The 18942-nt window shown below is 46.3% G+C and overlaps 1 protein-coding gene across 18 annotated transcripts in view; it reads right to left on the bottom strand.

The window, feature by feature from the left end:
• The window catches only part of TCF4 (transcription factor 4), a 578937-nt gene that overhangs the window by 535208 nt on the left and 24787 nt on the right, over window positions 1-18942 (bottom strand). For 3 of the 18 annotated variants that reach the window (XM_068251319.1, XM_068251318.1, XM_068251320.1), the window contains exon 1: window positions 9045-9336. The exons of the other annotated variants lie outside the window; for them this stretch is intronic. The gene's annotated coding sequence lies outside the window, so the exon portion shown is untranslated. Of the gene's footprint in view, window positions 1-9044; window positions 9337-18942 lie in introns of those variants that run through there. 18 annotated transcript variants of the gene reach the window in all.

Below are 18942 nucleotides of genomic sequence, written 5' to 3'. Positions count from 1 at the left end.
TCAGATATGCTGGAAATCATCGATTGATCCAATCTACATCACGTGAAGCAGAGAGGAGGTGTAGACATAAAACTCACTCTAGAAAAATAAGATTATTTTTCAATTAAAAATTTTGCGTGATTGTAAGCGCCCCTCTTGTAATCCTTAGCGTGGGCCATTCCAACCTTGGCTTTCCGATGAAACCAACCCACCGCACTTTATCCAATTTGCAGAGAACTGTTTAACTTAAACAAATAGGCAGCCTAATGAGGAAAAAAATAACAGAGGAAATCCAATGTGCTTTCTGTCAATTTCTTTTTTTTTTAGTGAGCTACATCAAAACGTCTGTTATTAGCAGCATTAGGGAGCAATTACGGCTTAATGGCTGTCTAAATCCATTATCAGTGTACGTTTAACCTTTGAATATTCAAAGATAATATTTAATTTGAACAAATTAATGGACTGCCAGCGAGACCGGCGCTCTCTAGGAGGGTTGTGGGCTTGCCTGCGCGCGCCTTTCTCCGGCTGAATTGTCCCTTCTGGAGAGCGATTGTGTTTGCGCTCGCTATAGATGGAAAGTTTGCATTCACGCGGCGAAAACATCTGTTGGAAAAGAAAATAAATAAATACTCCCCCCCCCCCCCAAAAAAAATGAAAAGCAATGTGCGTGGCAGCGCTGGAACGTGTGTTCATCACCACAATTATTTCCACATAAACAGAAACATGACCCCGTTATAATCTACAGAGGAACGGCTTAATACAGGAACTACTGGAAAGAGAAATAAGTAGATCGGGCAATTTAATGGCGAGGAGATGACTGTCTCAGATTCATTGCTTTAGGTGAATTGATATGAGCTCCACTTTCAAGTGGTAAGGGGCATCCACAGGGCATCCTAGGCAGGTGCCTGAGACTTTATTGGTGTCAGGGGGCCCAACTTAAAGGGCCATAATGCTGAACCCCCCCCCCCCTTCCCCAGTATAAGTTGCAAGAGTTAACATCAGTATAAGTACCCAGAGGTAATACCCTAGTATAGGCAGCAAGAGGTAGTCCACTCAGTATAGGTAGCCCTCCAGTTTAGGTTGGCCTCCAAGTATAGCTAGTTAGAGGTGTCCCCCGGGATAAATAGCCCCTTTAGCATAAGAAATGAGAGGAGTCCCCCAATATAAGTACTCCCCCACTATAGGTGGTGTGAGGTGTCCCCTCAACATATGTAGAAAGAGGTGTCCCCCAGTATAGGTAGTGACAGGTGTCCCCCCAGTATAATTAGCCCTCCCAAAATAGGTAGTGAGAGATGTCTGCTAGTATAAGTAGCCCTCCCCTGCAATATAGGTAGTAAGAGATGTCCCCCAGTATAGGTGGTTAGAGGTGTCCCCTCAGTAAAGGTAATGAAAGGCGTCACCCAGTATAAATAGCCCCCCAATATAGATAGTGAGAGACATCCCCCAGAATAGTGGTGCAGCGTGAAGGAGCAGGCATGGCGCCCACACCGCCCATTGCACAAGCTGTGCCTGCACCACTCTAGATACACCACTGCCTGAATGGAAAAAAATGGATAGTCCAAAGGTTTCCTGGATCCTCCAGAAGCCACTCCATCCCCCCCAGTTCTAAGGCCCAAGTCCTTCAAGTAAGGTCTATGCATGCCGAGAAGAACAAAGCACTCATGCACAGAGGAAAAAGGCTGCACACGAGTGGCATGCTCTAACCTTACTGCCCAGTCCGGATGCGCTCATCCACACAGCTGGGGGCGTGTCCAGAAGATAAAGAGGGACCTGCGCTGGAACAGTGATCTCTACAAGGATCCCAATCAGAGGCTTCCAACTACTGAGGTAGGTATCTAACTTATTATTTTTTTAGCACTTCACGTGCACTTTAAATGGCTCTAGATCCTGGGCTCTCATCACATGACGCACTTCAAGGAGCACCTCAGTAGGGCCCGCGGGAGACTTGAACTTGTTGTAGCCAATCCATTATATTATGAAAAAATCCTACAAAAATAGACCTGAACAAGTATTTATAGTTAAGCATTAAGGAACACTTGAAGAGCATTTAGGCGTAATTATTAAGTGCTCCTAATAAATATACACGTGTCAAGGGGGACTTGAGATGACATTACCCAGAGAAGAGGATACTTGGCCAATACAGTCATTAAAAAAGGGATACCTCCTGTAAAAAATGCTCAAAAACACAGCACTGGCAAGCTAAGCCTAAGTAATAAAAGGGCGCCCAGGAAATTCGTAAAAATATTGGTATCAGTATGAAATACCAATAATTCACCAAAGCTAAACCTAAAACTACTCTCACACAGAACCCCTCCTCCTCACCCTGATGTCTAACCCTAACCATCCCCAACCCCCACAAACACCCTTTGTGACGCCTAACCTTAACCACCCCACCCCCACTATTAACCTTAAAGCGGATCTGAGATGAAAAACGTACTATAACAAGTAACTTGTCTATATATTTTATCTAAAGTTTAGATGGTTTACACAGCAAATCTAGCTGCAAACTGCTTTAATAGAATATGATTATTTCTTCCTGTGATACAATGACAGCAGCCATGTTGTTTGTAAACATTACACCGAGGCAGGCTTATCTGCATCATGAGCACTCAGCCTGTGTAAAAAACTTAAATCTCCCTCCTCCCTCCTCCCCTCTGCCTCTGAAATCAATGGCTAGTAACACCTCCTCCTCCTCCTGCCCAGACTGAGCTCCCATAAGCCCTTGCTACTGCCAAGGCTCTCTGAAAACCTGTGGGCGTGGTTTATTTAGTTTATAGGGAATTAGAGTATTAAAACAAAAACAAAAAAGTATTTGGCTTGAGGAATGCCCTATGAACAATAGGAAAGGAACACAATTATGCAATGAGTAAAAGTTCACCTCGGATCCACCACCCATAGCCACAAGAAAAAGATCAAAAAATGTAATGTTTCAGGTGCCATCATGGGCACCCATTAAAATAGCAGCATTTATTACTCAGATCTTATTTTATGATCGCCATGGACGGTATTTAGCGATTTTATTACTGCTATTTTAACGTGTATTATTCTATCTCAGGTAAGGATGAAGAAACACAAAAAATATTGTTATAGACAATATCTTAAAATTTTGGCTAACCCGCGCCCTTTTTTCCTGGAGCCCTTTTTTGATGTATTCACCGGAAACAGGCTACTCATTCAGCATAATATAGAGCCTGTGTCCCATTCATCAAAAGGCGACCTCTAGTGGCGGAAAAGTGCAGCCACACATACTCAAGCAACACAGCCTGCGGCTCAATGACAATATTCTTCTGAAATATAATCTGTAAACGAACGTCTATAAAAATACTCCTACGACGGGAAGGCTCAGCCTTTCCCATAAGGTACCGACACAGCAGGCGCTGATTTGCGACTTGCGAGCAGTAAATTTATGCAGCAATGCCACACAAAAAAAAGTGACATCATCAGACTATATCAGGCTCTATCATCTGCTGCGGGTAATAAAACATAATGCAAAATCATGAAAACGGTGTAATAATGGAATCAGGTTTCGGGTGATGGTATTGCCGTTGTCTTATATTCCATGCTGATTATAGCCCCGAGTGCCAGTTCTCCTTTTTGTCAGTCACTTGCTCGATGGCAGATGTACGTACGGAGACAAGAGGAGATGTCATAAAGAGAAAGGCCCAGAAGGTGTTTGTTAGCGTTCCAATTTCCGCAGCTGACATAACATACAACTTAAAGCAGAGTAAACATTCTTTCGGTGCAGCGAGCGAGGAAAGAAAAGGCGCGCAACGCCGTGGCTAGAGCCCCTTAAGAAAACATTTCAATCACTGACAAGGTTTACCGTAATACGCAGGCATAAAGGGAAGGAGATTTATTGGGAGGAGAGAATTCATCCGGCAACAAATACAGCAAATTTTATGACTTTCTGTAATACATTTGTCATTGCGTGCTTGTTGTCACCGATATGATTATGAGAACTTGTCAGATCTCGTACCGGCAATCACCCGACTCTCTCTCTCTTTTATACAGTAGAGTCTTGGTTATCTGGAACTAACCAAGAGTCTCAACCATCCAACACAAACCACCAGCATTACTCATGGTGGTGAAGGCCAACTTTTTAGGCCGTTTGTGGGCTCTGCTGTTTTTAATGTAAACCTGTAAAGAGAATAAGAACTCCTCTGGATTCTAACAAAGCTTTCCCCATCCTTTTCAGCCTCTGGGATCCAGCGCTGGCAGTAGAGATGGCCCAAACTCTTCGCAAGCGAACAGTCCTTGGGGAATGACTTAGGGGTCACTTTCTTGTTCGCAAGCTTCCATAGTACTGTGCAGACGCTTTCTCGTCAGCCGCGCGTCCTTGAGTGCGCACCCAAAGCCGAGAGCGCTCTGCGTGACCTCATACGTGACGTCATGCGCATATGCTGATTGCTCCCTGCTGCGGGCGTGCACTCCGGGACGTGTGGCTGCCGGGAAAGCGGCTGCGCAGTACTATGGAAGCTTGCGAACATGGAAGTGACCCCGAGGCCATTCCGCAGGGACTGTTTGCTTGCGAAGAGTTCGGGCCCTCTCTAGCTGGCAGCCCCCAAATAGCAGTATTTACAGTCCACACCCCTGCGCAGGCGCAGTACAAGCATCCCCCTCATGCTCCAGCGGAAATACCAGAGCCTGATCGGGTCCACTCTACTGCGCAGGCACAGATGTCTCATGACTGCGCAGTAGAGAGTAGCCAATCAGGCTCAGCTATTTCCGCTGCAGCCCGAGGGGAAGCTTGTACTGCACCTGCGCAGGAATGCAAAATGTAAATATTGTCTTAGGCTGCAGCGGCTAATGACCTGTGCAATCTATGGGGGCTGCCAGCGCTGGATCCCTGAGGCTGAGGAGGAAGGGGGAGGCTTCATTAGGATTCAGAGGCTTCCCCCTCCCAAGGTAAGTACCCCATTTTTTTTTATATAAATTGATTGGGAGTGGTGGAGTTTTCAGATCAATTTTTATGAAAATCTATTGGTGTAGGGTAGATTGTGAATTTATTAATGTACAGACCCAAGCAATTTTTTAGAGTTTTCAATCTTTTTTTTTTTATAATTGGGGAAAAATTGAACACGTGTGTATGGTGCATTGGTTAGATTTTTTTAAATGTTACAATCAATCAGATAAATGAATTGAAATGCTTGAATTGAAAAGAAATTAAAAAAATTGTACCATGTATGGCCACCATTAGACTAACACAATTTTCCAATCATATGTATACAAAATCTATCAGAAAAACAATCGGAAATCAGATTGGAACTGTCGGAAATGATCGATTTGGCCTTTAAAGAGACTCTGTAACAAAATGTTCAGCCTTATTTCTTCTATCCTATAAGTTCCTATACCTGTTCTAATGTGGTCTGTCTTACTGCAGTCTTTCCTAGTTGCACAGTTGCTGTGTTATCTCTGTTATATGATCTAATCTTCTTTCCTTTGTCAGCTTTGTCGATTCAGGCAAGAGCTGCTCTGTTTGTGATGGGAAGAAGCTATACACACCCTCTCCACGCCCCCTCCAGGCTCTGTGTGAGTCACAGACTGAGCTCCTCTCAGCCTATCACATGCTGGTTATCAGCCATGTCTTTTGTTTGTAAACGCTGCTTAAAACTGACAATTACAAGCCAGGATCTCAGCACAGAGTGACAGAAACAAAACAGAGGGGCCTAGGAGAACATAATGAATAGAATGGTATGCTTTTTATTGTAATAATTTTAGAGTACAGATTCTCTTTAATCTGACAGGAAATTGCATGGTGTGTACCAGGCATAATACAGAGCACAAGTCGTGGAACAGCTGCTTCGGTCAGAGCCAAATCACACAGGTCTCTATTCCTGATGGATTCCCATTTGTGAGATGGCAACGAGTTAATGGAAAAAAAATCGGTGCCTGCCTTACTCCATTGATATTGTGCCATTCTGCATTCACAATGTACAGTAATCATGCCGGGGACACTATTTAAACAGCAAGTGCAAAAGCAAACTTTCTGACTGATACAGTGAATTACACAGGCATAATTTGATTAGCCATTTCGCACAGCTTTTTCCCAATCCTCCCCCATGGAAAATTAGCAGCTCAGAACTGTATTTCTGGCGGCAGACAGTGAGAAAAAGACACTTTTTTTTTCATCTCCGAAACAAGAAACAATATATTCCTAAAAGGGACCAAAAGAGGTTCGATTTAGGAAAGAATTTGGATCTCGTCTCTTGAATCATCACATGAAATTTTATCAGTGAGACACAGCTGCTTGCATTGTTTTTTTACATTTTCTTGCCTCTTTGAGGCACTGACTGCCATGACTCTCAGCACAGAAAAGTGTCTTGGTGCCACACCCGAGCTTGTTATGTTCGCAGGGCCGGATTTACCATAAGGCAACCTAGGCACGTGCCTACAGGCGCCTGATTATGGAAAGGTGGCTCACTGACCCCTCCCAGAGCAATTTCCTCCCTCGTTCCCTATGCAGAGTCCTGAGAGGAGTGTAAATGAGAGGTTATTCAACCAGCTCTCGGCATTTCACTGACGAGATCTCCCTTCAGTCAGAAACACCTCTACCTACTTAATACTGAGGTTCCTCTAAATACCTAATACTTGGGGGCACCTCTAGCTGCTCTATATTGAGAGTTCTTTCTGCTACCTAATAATAAAGGGCACCTGTAGCTACCTATGATGGGCAAGGGAAGTAATGGAGAAGTGACAGCTGGACCAGCCAGCACACTTGCAGTGTGGTTCGGTGGGGGTTTGTGGATTCATGTAGGGTGAAGTCTGAGGTGCCAGGACATCTGTGCCTATAGGCTCCTGTGAGGTAAATCTGGGCCTGTATGTTCGCCTACAGTAACTGTCTTATGCAGGGGCAGATTTACATCACGGAAGACTGTAGGCACCGTAGTTCCAAGGCTGATAACTCTGTCCTCTGCCGAACCCCTAAATCACGACCAAAATCCGAACCAAAACTTGGGTTCCCCTGCCAGACTACACCACAAGTGTGTCCACTGCCCTGTTTCACGGGATGGTCAGAAATACCATTTTCTGATTCCAAGGAAATGTTATTTACGACAATGCCAATTTCCGATTCCGCTGATTTTTATAATTATTGTTCTCTGAGTTCTGATTTCCGAGGAGTCTTTTTTTTTTGCTATTTAATTGCAATGTCTGATTGGCCAAATACTTAGGTGGGGGGGCTTGGAGGCCTGTGCCTCCTCCCTCTCCCCACTTGCATGCAGAGCAGCATAGGGAATGGTGCAATATTTACCTGCTCCAGTGGTGCGGGTCTCTTCCGTGCATCACAGCTGCACACTCTCTGCTGCCATTTGCCTATTCCCGATCACATGACCAATGCAAGTCATGTGATCAGGAGTCGGCGAATGGCAGCAGAGAGTGTGCGGCTGTGATTCATTGGCTTACAGACAAATCAGTATGGGGTTGATTCACTAAGCTACACTGCTCAAGCAGCGCAGTGTGGCAGCACAAGTAACATTTTCAAAGTAGTGCACTGCTGTAGCATGCATTACTAACGTACTCGCGCGGCGCTACCCCAAAACTAACAGGTGCTCCAATTGTCCCACTCTGGGCCCTGTCAGGTCCAGTGACTTTGTTTGACGAGTTCCCTGCACTTTTAAGGCCCAATAGGCTGTCTGTCACTTGACAGGCAGCCTATTGGGCCAAAGTGTGGGGATCTCGTTCTACGAAGTGAATCAACCCCCAAGTAACCAACTAATTGTAAGCTGTTAGTCGGTATTTCTCCTGTCTGGCTCTCGGGGAAATTGCTGATGTTGCTGAAACCCAAGAGAAGCGGAAGACATGTTTGACACTTTTACTGCCCAGGGGATCAACTGTATACACATCACCATGGCAACAGGGGCGTGATGTGGTGTTTATGGCTCTCTCAGCCAAAAAGGTTCCTGGCCCCTGGGGTAGAAGCTCAAAGTGAAATCGGGGTGAGCCCTGGAACAAAAAAAATATACTAACCTAATAAGAGCGAAGCTCGGGATCCTCCCTCCCGTGTTCTCCTCCTGACCACCGCGGCTGCCTGGGGCCTTCCTGAAGATCGCAACCACCCATGCTTGGCCACACCCGCACAGTAATATGTAGCTGCTCATGCGTCTCCAGCTTACTGCCCAGGTAAAACACCTTACTCGTGCAGGCCCCGAACAGCCACGCTCGTGAATGAAGAGGGGCGAAGTCATGGCAAATCTTTTACAGGATATTCTTCTGAGGTAAATATCCGCTTTTTAACCTGAGGTTCACTTGGGTACACTTTAAAGTGATCCCAAGGGGAGAATGATAAATAGGCTGCCATATTTATTTCCTGTTAATACCAGTTGCCTGACAGCCCTGCTGATCTATTTGGCTGCAGTAATGTTTTAATCACACCAGAAACAAGCATGCAGCTAATCTTGTCAGATCTGACAACAATGTCAGAAACCTCTCGTCTGCTGCATGCTTGTTCAGGGTCTATGGCTGAAGGTATTAGGGTGCGTTTCCACTTGAGCGTAAACCGCCGCAAATCTGCAGTTTTCCCACAGGCGAATAGTACGGGGAAACTCTGCCATAGGGTGCAATGGTAATGCCGGCCGAATCGCTACCGCTAGCGATTTGCCCGGCTTTTCTATACGAATCGGCGCGGGAGGCTGCGGATCCCATAGCCGTGCATGGCACGGCTGATGGGATTCGTCTGCTTTCCCCCGCAGACTCGGAAGAGTCGGCGCGTGTCTCGCAGACGCGCGCCGCTCTAGTGGAATTGCGCCCTTAGAGTCAGAGGATTAGCAGGACAGCCAGGCAACTGGTATTGCTTAAAATGAAATAAAAATGTCAACCTCTAAATAACTCTCACCTCGGTTTCACTTTAAAGTGTCTTTGGCTCACTTTATTCACTTACTTCTATGTCTGGAAGCATTTAGATATGGCATGTTGTTTTCATTGTAGATAACCTCTAATTATGGTTCCACACTGATAGAAAAGTAATAAATACAAAAGTCCGGTCACTAGCATTAGAGTGAGCAAACCTGAATGCATATACAGGTATTATAGGTGTTAATAACCAAATAATAATAATAATTATAACTTGCCTGCTTTTCATTTCCTGTAAACTTTCTAATCCATGTTCTAATTTTACATTTTCTTTCTTCATGTTTTTAGTCTTTCATTGGGGAAGTAGGATGTCTTTGGGTCTGGGACTTGCATTTGCTTTTCTCAGTACATGACTGTTGGATCCCCTCAAATGTATATTCCTATCCAGTTGCTATGGTTACATTACAGATGTTCAACTGAAACAGGGATTATGACCGGTTGCTATGGGCAACAAGCAATTGTGCATCTCACACATAAGGGCCAGTAGTACAGTTTATATCTCTCTCACAGAAATAGCTGTTCTAGGGTAACTGAAGACAAAAAAAGGCCTACTAATAATCTGTCAACAATGTCACATGGTGACTGTCAGCCAATGGGAGCAACTTAGTAAGGCAGGAAGGGGCAGGAACAGAACATGGGGGCCTGGCCCTTACTCCATATACACACATAAGAAACAAAGGCAACATCAGAGCAAAGGAAATTCACATTGAAACCTGACATAAGATGGCAACCTGTATAATAGCATTACAGTTTTTTTACTTACTAATTTTTTAGGTTTCCTTTACTTCAGTATTTGAACACGGCTACTTTTTTCTTAAAGGAGCGAGCTGACATGTGACATGATGAGATAGACGTGTATGTACAGTGCCTAGCAGCCTAGCACACAAATAACTATGCTGTGTTCCTTTTTTGCTTTCTTTGCCTGAAAGTGTTAAACATCAGGATTGCAAGTGACAGTTTCTGTCCAGTTGGGACCTGGTCAGACTATAGCATAAAGGCTTGTACACACATGCAACTGTGTGCCCAAATTACCCCTCAATGCCGATATTTAGTCGGTTGGTTTTGGGGAAAAGTTGCATGTATGTACAAGCCAGATTAAACCTCAATGCCAATGTTTCAATTGGTCCCTATGCCGGGGGGGGGGGGGGGGGGGGGCAAAGTTTAAGGGGGGTCAGGCGTCAGGGCATTTGTGCAGGGGGGGGGGGTCACAGGATAGGTATCAGGGGAGAAGGGTTCTGTGTGAGAGTAGGTTTAGGTATAGCCATAGTAAAATATTGATATTTAGTACCGATATTTTACACTTCAATAGTAAACTACTGTTATTATACACCGATATTATACTATCGCGATTACTGGGCGCCCACATTTCCCTGCGCCTTTTTTGATGTACGCGGACTGCAAACCTCTCTGCTTTTGTATCTGTTTAGCTGCTTTTACCAGAAGTCTGTGGAGAGTGTTGAGGCACCCCAGCACAGATTTTACGTATACCACTATGAGGCTTTCGGCTTCGGTGACACACCATCCAAGGGTGCTAAACATCTACAAGGCAGGCATGTCACGGTACGCCATGCTGCCCTGGAAGTAACACCACTTCTGGGAGTCAGGCCATGGCAGCCTCCAGCTGTTTCGGGGGCTTCAGCTGTGACAGGTAACAGCTGATCTGACAGGTTCCCTTTAAGTAAAGCCCAAGAACTCCTTTCATTCATGTGCTTCTGCTGCTTTGTTGTGTGCGGCGCTCTGCGCTCAGCCCGTGTGGCAGGGGAGCAGGCGGCACACATATGGAGCGTCGGGCTCATAAATGTTCAAACTTTGACAAGGAATTTCATGCACACTTAAAAAGGTGAGAAGCTCCGAAGAAAAGATGAACCAACTTATGGCTTCATCTTCTACTTGATCAATAGATTGTTTATAATCATCTAAGGCAGGCAACACGCTAGCTGCGATTGCATGCATAGCTCCCAACTGTCCCTCTTTGGGAGCCCTGTCCCTCTGTCCCTCTTTCCTCCTCATTTGTCCCTCTTTCAGGACTGTGTCCCTCTTTCTATATAAATATATATATTTCTATACTACAAAATGTGTTTGATTGACTCTAAACTTTATCCCCATCCTTTAAATTGATATATTACTAATTTTTAAATGTTACTATGAAGGAAAATGAACCAGGATAGAAAGGACCAGTGTGGTTTGAATTGTAAAACAACATTTTTCTTATGAAATCTTTATGGTATGCGCGGCTAAGGGGCGTGATCAGAGCCGTGGAAGGGGCGTGGCTTAAGTGTCTCTTTTTCTCATCTCAAAAAGTTGGAAGTTATGCGATTGTGCACGTTTTGCTGCTGACGGCAAAACGCTCACGATTCCATAGGCTATAGAAGGCAATGGTCTTCCTCCAGAAACGCTTGGTGTGACCACTCGTCCGCGATTTTCTGCGCAACTTTTAAATCGCACGGCATTGCACATTTTCCGCAAGACACGTGCATTTGCAATTACAGTTTAGGCAGGAAACACACTAGCTGCGATTGTGCGTGTTTTGCAACGGACGGCAAAACGCACACGACTCCACAGGTTACTGAAGTCAGTAGCCTAGCTTGAAAAACGCTCGTCATGACCCTTCATGTTTTGTGTTTGTGATTTTCCAGCACAATGCACACGTTCGCAATTTCAGTTTATGGCACCACAAACGAAAAATCGCAGAACGTTCTCAGCCAAACTTTACCAGAAAATATGATTGCAAAAGCCAACGGAGACCCGGGAATTGCAGAGGAAAACTGCCCTGCAAGTGTGTTCCCTCCCTTAGAGGACAAAATTGCTTAACAGTGAAGTTTCCATAGTTCACAGACTTAAAGGACAACCGAAGTGAGAGGGCTATGGACGCATCCATATTTATTTCCTTTTATTTCCTTTTAAATAATACCAGTTGCCCGGCAGTCCTGTTGGTCTGTTTGGCTGCAGAAGTGTCTGAATCACACCACAAGCATGCAGCTAATACTGTCACATGACATTAATGTCAGAAACACCTGATCTGCTGCATGCTTATTCAGGGTCTAGGGCTAAATGTATGAGAGGCAGAGGATCAGCAGAATGGCCAAGCAACTGGTATTGCTTAAAGGGACACTTAAGCCAGGAAAAAAAAAAGAGTTTTACTCACCTGGGGCTTCTACCAGCCCCCTGCAGCAGTCCTGTGCCCTCGAAGCTACTCACTAATCCTCTGGTCCCCCGCTGCCAGCTAGTTTCGTTTTTGCTGACAGGCCCGTCAGGACTGGCCACGCGTAGCTTTTTCTGCATACCCGACTGTAATTAGCGGGCCGCAACGCGTACAAAAATACGCGTTGCCGCATTACGCACGCATAGATATGCGGCAACGCATATTTTTGTACGCGTTGCGGTCCGCAATAGCGCTAATTGCAGTCGGGAATGCGGAAAAAGCTACGCGTGGCCAGTCCTGAAGGGCCTGTCGGCAAACACGAAACTAGCTGTTTCACTAGCACTAGTCGGCAAACTAGCTGTTTCACTAGCACTAGTCGGCAAACACGAAACTAGCTGTTTCTAGCAAGTTCACACTTGCGGTTCTCTGCCAAACGGACCGGATGACCTGACCGGATCCGGACCGGATCCGGATCGGAACCGTACGGTTCTCCGGATCCGGTCAGGTTGCATCAGGTGTTCATCAGGATGCGATCCGGATCCGTTTGGCAAAAGTTAGTACAAACCAAATAAAATGTTGGGGTCTGGGAGGTCAGCAGAAGGGGGACCTGTGGAATCAGGCCCTCCGCTGTTTAGCACTCACCTCCACCTCCGACATGCTGCCAACATCTCCAGCTCATTTAAAAGTCACTGCTGCTCCACTCCAAAATGCTTGCCCATGTGTCCCCATCCAAAATCGCCGCAACAATCCGCATAGGAAGTGGGGTAGAACATCCGGATTTTTAGCCAGTGTGTTGTGCGCTCTCCGGTTCTCATTGCTTTGTATTGGCCGGATGGTGCAGTCCGGCTCCGCCCCGGATACGGCTGCCGGAGGAGCCGGACCAAAAAATAGCGCATGTTGGGTCTTATGCCGGAGTCCGGATCCGGTCCGGATCCGGTCCGGACGAAACGGACGCATGTGAACGCACGCATAGGCTTTCATTGCTATGCCGTGCGTCCGTTCCGTCCGTCCCGCATGCGGTCCGGCTCCGGCACGGCGATTCCGGACGGCGCCCGCTAATGTGAACCGGGCCTTAAGGTTCACTTTAAAGAGAACCCGAGGTGGGATTTAATAAAGTTAGTAGGGCACAGAGGCTGGTTGTGCACACTAACACCAGCCTCTGTATTGTGTGCCTCCCGGTGCTGTGCTATCCCCTGTAACAAAAACCGCCGTGCTAGCGACACACAGCGTGTCCCCAGCAGGTTGTTTACCTGTGAGTGTCTGTCACCGCCCTCCCCCGCCTCCTCTATATCGGCGCTCCCCGCCCACATCCCTTCCCTCCAATCAGCGGGATTCGTGCACATGTTGCCAAATGTAAAAGAGCCCTGAGGGGGCTATTTTAAAAATCGCCTGTCAAACGCTTGTGCAATGAATGTGTATGAGAAGGTTCATATCCGCGCGGGTCGTGCGCTGTGCGGGCAGCAAAGCGGTGCGGGGACCATTTTTGAGGCGATTCCGCCTCAATGGAAGGTATAGGAGAATCAGAAAACGCTCACAAAATCGATTTGTGCAGTGATTGTATTTATTCTTTTCCGGGTCAAAGAGTTCACTTCCTGACTTGCGTCAGAGAGTGAAAAAACGCAATCGCTCTGAAAAAGCGCTTATTGAAGTGCTTTGCAAAAACCGCAGCGCCCACCAGAGCACTGGGAGAAAAAAAACGACAAACGTGAACGGAACGCAATGTAAACGAGGCCTGAGTGAGACGCCACGGAACGCCTGTGTGAACCAACCCTTATTGACACCCTTACACTACCCTCTCTTCTAGCCAATCCATACAGCGCCCTGATTCTCAGAAACCCTGCATATAATTTACCAAGATGGGGAGGCCCACTTTTGTTCATGCTAAGATTCTTTCTTTCAGCTCCAGCAGATGCCACCAAAGCCCAGCGCTAAGCTCATAAACCTCCAGCCAAGCTTATACCGGCCTGTATGCCCCTCACTCACTACCGGGGAGATCCTGATCAGGACTCTCAAACATATCAAACAGGATGATATCCATAGTAATCCTCTTATACTGAGCTGATAGTGTCTGCATGGATGGGGGCAGGGAGCAAAGCAATAACTTTAAAGTAAAATTGTAACAAGAGGGATAGGGAGGCTGCCATTTTTATTTCCTTTTAAATAATACCAGTTGCCTGGCAGCCATGCTGATCTATTTGGCTGCAGTAGTGTCTGAATCACACCAGGAACAAATATGCAGCTAATCTTGTCAGATCTGTCAGTAATGTCAGAATCACCTGATCTGCTGCATGCTTGTTCAGGGTCAGAGGCTGAATGTATTAGAGGTAGAGGATCAGCAGTATAGCCAAACAACGGGTATTGCTAAAAGTGGACCTGAACTCAGAACTTCCTCTCTGCTCTAAATGATATGCCACAGCATAATGACCTTGAAAGAAAAACATTCCTTTGTCACAGCTGATAGAAATCCTGCAATAAATCTGCAGTGTGTCTACTTCCTGATTTCATGGAAGCAGACATAAGGCTAACATCCTGTGTTTCCTAAATAGCTCCTCTGCTATGGCAGCAGAGATTCCTGAGCTGACACAGCTGAGAGATCAAATTACGGTGGTGATTAGTCACAGTCAGATGAGGGTGAATTAGACAGGCTAAACTCTCTAAATACATACAGGGTGCATTTCTCTATGTTTTCCTCCTGTCCTGTGCAAGAGCTCAGGTCCACTTTAAAGGGAAATAAATTTGGCAGCCTCCATATCCCTCTAGCTTTAGGTCCTTGGGGTGTGGTTTGCGGGCGATCGCCGCTGGGAGACTGTTAGACGGCCGTCTTTTATTGCTGTACAGCGCTGAAATGCAAGGCAACGCTGTACTGGGGACAGCCGTGTCACATGGCTGTCCCCTCTGTTGTTCAGGGAGTGATTGGCTGTCATACGCTGAAGCTTATGACCAGAGGCGGGACAAGGTCCTCCAGCACCCAAGGCTGAGACACCAAAGTGCGCCCCTCCATCCCTCCCACCCCAGCCGTCACATACTGATTGCTATTAGACTAAGAGGGCCACAGGGCCCACAACCTCCCCAACACCTTAATATCTAGTTATCTAGCTTGCAGTCACTGCCATGTATCCCCTTTTCTTATTTATTTCTGCTTCAAACACAATTATGTTGACAACTGAATGAATTCTGCGCCCCCTTCTACACTGCGCCCTGAGGCTGGAGTCTCTCCAGCCTATGCCTCGGCCCGGCCCTGCTTATGACAGCTGATCACGCTGATCGCCTGGCGGGGGGAAAGGGGGTAGTGTAAAAAAAATAGGCAAATTTATTTTAAAAATATTGTAATACATATTTATAAAACAAAGAAACAAACATCTGGGGGGCAATCAGACCCCACCAAAAACTCTGTTGGTGGGAAGAAAAGGGGGGGCGACACTTTTGTGCTGAGTTGGACAACCCTGCAGCGAGGCCTTAAAGCTGCAGTGGCCCATTTAGTGAGAAATGGCTTGGTCTCTTGGGGGGTTTAACACCACGATCCTCAAGTGGTTAAAGTAAAGCTATAGATCTGTAGAATGACGTACGAAGCTGGACGTTCCATTGCTGGGCTACTCTCACAACAGACTACGTATTTGGCTGCTGTCCTGGTCATCTGCCTCTAAGGGTGCCCATACATCACTCGATTTTGCAGGCAAATCGACCTTCCATCTGATAATTTTATTAAATCGGAGGAGAATCGATATTGCAACACGGCCACCAGATTTCCTGCCAAAATGATCAGTCAGGAATGCTGAAAAATATCAGTCGCAAAGGCTTGATCCAGTGCTGAGTTGTAAAAGCGTTCAATTTCCTGAAGACCGACAGACCTGGCTGGAGCAAGATCATCCACAAGGCAACCTAGGCAGGTGCCTGGGGTTTAATGGGTGTCAGGGGGCCCAACTGCCACTTTCTCTGTCTCGCCTCCCACCTCAGATTGCAAAAAGGACCATCAGGATGAGCTAAGGCTACTACCTTCCCTAGGGCTTAATTCATCATTGGACCTGGCGGGACCCCAGGCCCATGTGCTTCCAAGTGTACATGCAGCATTCCCTGAACACCCCCCCCCGCCACGCCCATGGGCAGTGATGTTACCACATGCGCCGGTGTTACGTGGTACATGTGTTTGCGGTGACACCGGACACCGGAGGAGGCCAGAATTCACACTGGTGTGACAAGTGAGCCTTCTGCTGGCTTCTTCTGCTGCCTTAGAACTCTCAGTAAACAAACTCTGTTTCGTGCATTTCTGCCTTCCAGCAACCAATGAAACTCTGGGTTAGACGAAGTCAGGGCAGTGCCCAAGACTGGCTATCTCCCAGAATGCTCTCTGCTCAGCAATGAGAAAAAGCTTTAGGAGCCCGCAGGGTGTAAAAAGGCCGCCCATGATGGGCCTTTGCTGCCCCTAGGGAGCAAGGTAGCAAGGTTCAGGGCCGGCTAGGGTTAAATTGGCTAGGCAGAGGGAGGAACTTGATGGATGGGGATTGGTTCAGGGAGGCAGGATGGGGAAGTCTTAGCCCAGGGAGGAAAGGGAGGACTTGCCATTAGTGGAGCAGACGAGTTTTCCGTCCACCCTCCCTATAGTTAGGATTCTATATTTTTCCCTTTTTTTGTTTTTTTTCTTACAGGTGTAGTGTTCAGAGATTGTCATTGCAGCCTGCGGGGGGCAGAGTATTCAGAGGTCCCCGACCGGTCAGTGATTATGGGGAGGTTACGCCTTGGTGCGTTGTTCCCCTGGTTGGATACTGCTGCTATTTTCAGGGTAGAACCGTGTCATAACTGGTTACAGCTGTCCCTGAGTCCATGGCTGGGGGCCTGCCTGGGCTGTGCAGTTTGAAGAAAATCTGGAACCCCTCCCCTTTTATGTTATGTTTACGTTGTTTACGGGTCTTGAGTCTTGTTGTTGACTCAAGTTGTTTTTTATACTATTGTTTATTTTAAATAAACGGGCTGCTTTGGCTCATTAATCCAACCTTAGCAGCCTGTGCCTTATTTGCAGCCAGGGCCGGATTTACCATAAGGCACTGTAGCACGTGCCTACAGGCGCCTGATGATGGAAAGGCGGCTCCCTCCCCTCCCCTCCTCTATGCACAGTCCCAAGCAGAGCATTAATGGGAGGTTACACTTCCAGCTCTCAGCATTCTACTGACCAGATCTCCTTTTAGTCAGGGGCACTGGCCCACCACTACCTACTTTAGATTGAGGGTACTTCTGGCTACCTAATGCTAGGGGATACCTGTAGCTACCTATGATGGGCAAGGGAAGTAAGGTGGAAGTGACAGCTGGGACAGCCAGCACACTTGTGGTGCAGTTCGGCAGGGGTTTGTAGCTTCATGGGGGTGGAGACTAGGGTGCCTATAGGCTCCTGTGATTATTATTATTATTCAGTATTTATATAGCACCAACATCTTCCACAGCGCTGTACAGGGTATATATAGTCTTGTCACTCGGGCGAGCTCACAATCTAGTCCCAACCATGGTCATATGTCTACATTGTGTAGTGTATATAATGTAGTCTAGGGACAATTTAGGGGGGGGGGGAAGCCAATTAACTTATCTCTATGTTTATGGGATGCGGGAGGAAACCGGAGTACCCGGAGGAAACCCACACAGACACAGGAAGAACATACAAACTCCTTGCAGATGTTGACCTGGCTGGGATTCGAACCAGGGACCCAGCACTGCAAGGCGAGAGCGCTAACCACTAAGCCACCGTGCTGCCCGTGATGTAAATCCAGGCCTGTTTACAGCAGAGTGTTTTACTCGTTTTAAGTCACTAATATGGGCATTGGTGACATGATAGGGGGTAAGCAATAGCACATCATGCCATATTACAAGAGTCAGCTCTGATCATGTCACATAAAAAAGTCAACACATAAACGTACCAATAGCTGTGACCAAAAATAGCAGAGCGCAGAAGCAGATTGGATAGATTTTTGAGAGACCAAGGGCCCGATCCCATACACTTTTTCTCCTAGGAGATCATTTTTCATTTCCTGTTTAAAATAACTTTCAGCATTCTACAATTGAAAAAGTACCAATGAGTAGGTGAAGAAGTACTGTCAAAAAACGTTAAAAGGAACCCGAGGTGTGAGACCTATGGAAGCTGCCATATTAATTTCCTTTTAAACAATACCAATTGCCTGGCAATCCAGCTGATCTTTCTGGTCAATTGGGTCTAATTCACACACCTGAAACAAACATGCAGCTAATCGTGTCAGATTTGTTATAGACGTCTGATCTGCATGCTTGTTCAGAGTCTATGGCTTAAAATATTAAAGGCAGAGGATCAGCAGAAAAGCCAGGCAATGTGCATTATTTAAAAACAAACATGTCTGCCTCTATATCCATGTGACCTCGAGTTCCCTTTTACATCCTGTGTCTACAAATTAGCTGCTCTGCCAAGGCAGCCCAGATTCCTGAGTTGACAAAGCTGAGAGATCTGATTAGTCACAGATGAGGGGGAATTAGACATGCTAAACTCTCTAAATACATACAAGGTGCATTTCTCTCTGTTTTCCTCCTGTTCTGTGTAAGAGTTCAGGTCCACTTTAAAAAGGCATTTTATACAAAATCTAGTAAAAAAAAGTGAATGAGGTCAAGTCACAATTTTGTTATAAAAACAAATGGTGTCATTTCATACTGTACGTAACAGTTAATGAAATGCAGTTTCTAAATAACAACAAAGTGAACCATCTTTTTCGGCATTCAGTGCCTCTGCCAGCCTGTCAACCTCAAAACACCTGGGTACACTGCAGAACATGCCATCTAACCACAAATGTCACACCTTGTACGGCTCATGTGAATTCAAACCACAAGAAAGGAGGCAGAGATGGAGAGATAGCTTTATTGCTGAGTAACTGCTACACCAGCCGTAGGATGGAACCTGCAGCCTCAGAGAAGTGCCAGGAACAGCTCAGGAGGACTACAGAGCTGAATATTACTGGGAAACTTCTTAA

Source organism: Hyperolius riggenbachi, chromosome 1, assembly GCF_040937935.1.
Source record: "Hyperolius riggenbachi isolate aHypRig1 chromosome 1, aHypRig1.pri, whole genome shotgun sequence".
Taxonomy (NCBI): Eukaryota; Metazoa; Chordata; class Amphibia; order Anura; family Hyperoliidae; genus Hyperolius; species Hyperolius riggenbachi.
This window is presented reverse-complemented; position numbering and strand designations above follow the sequence as displayed.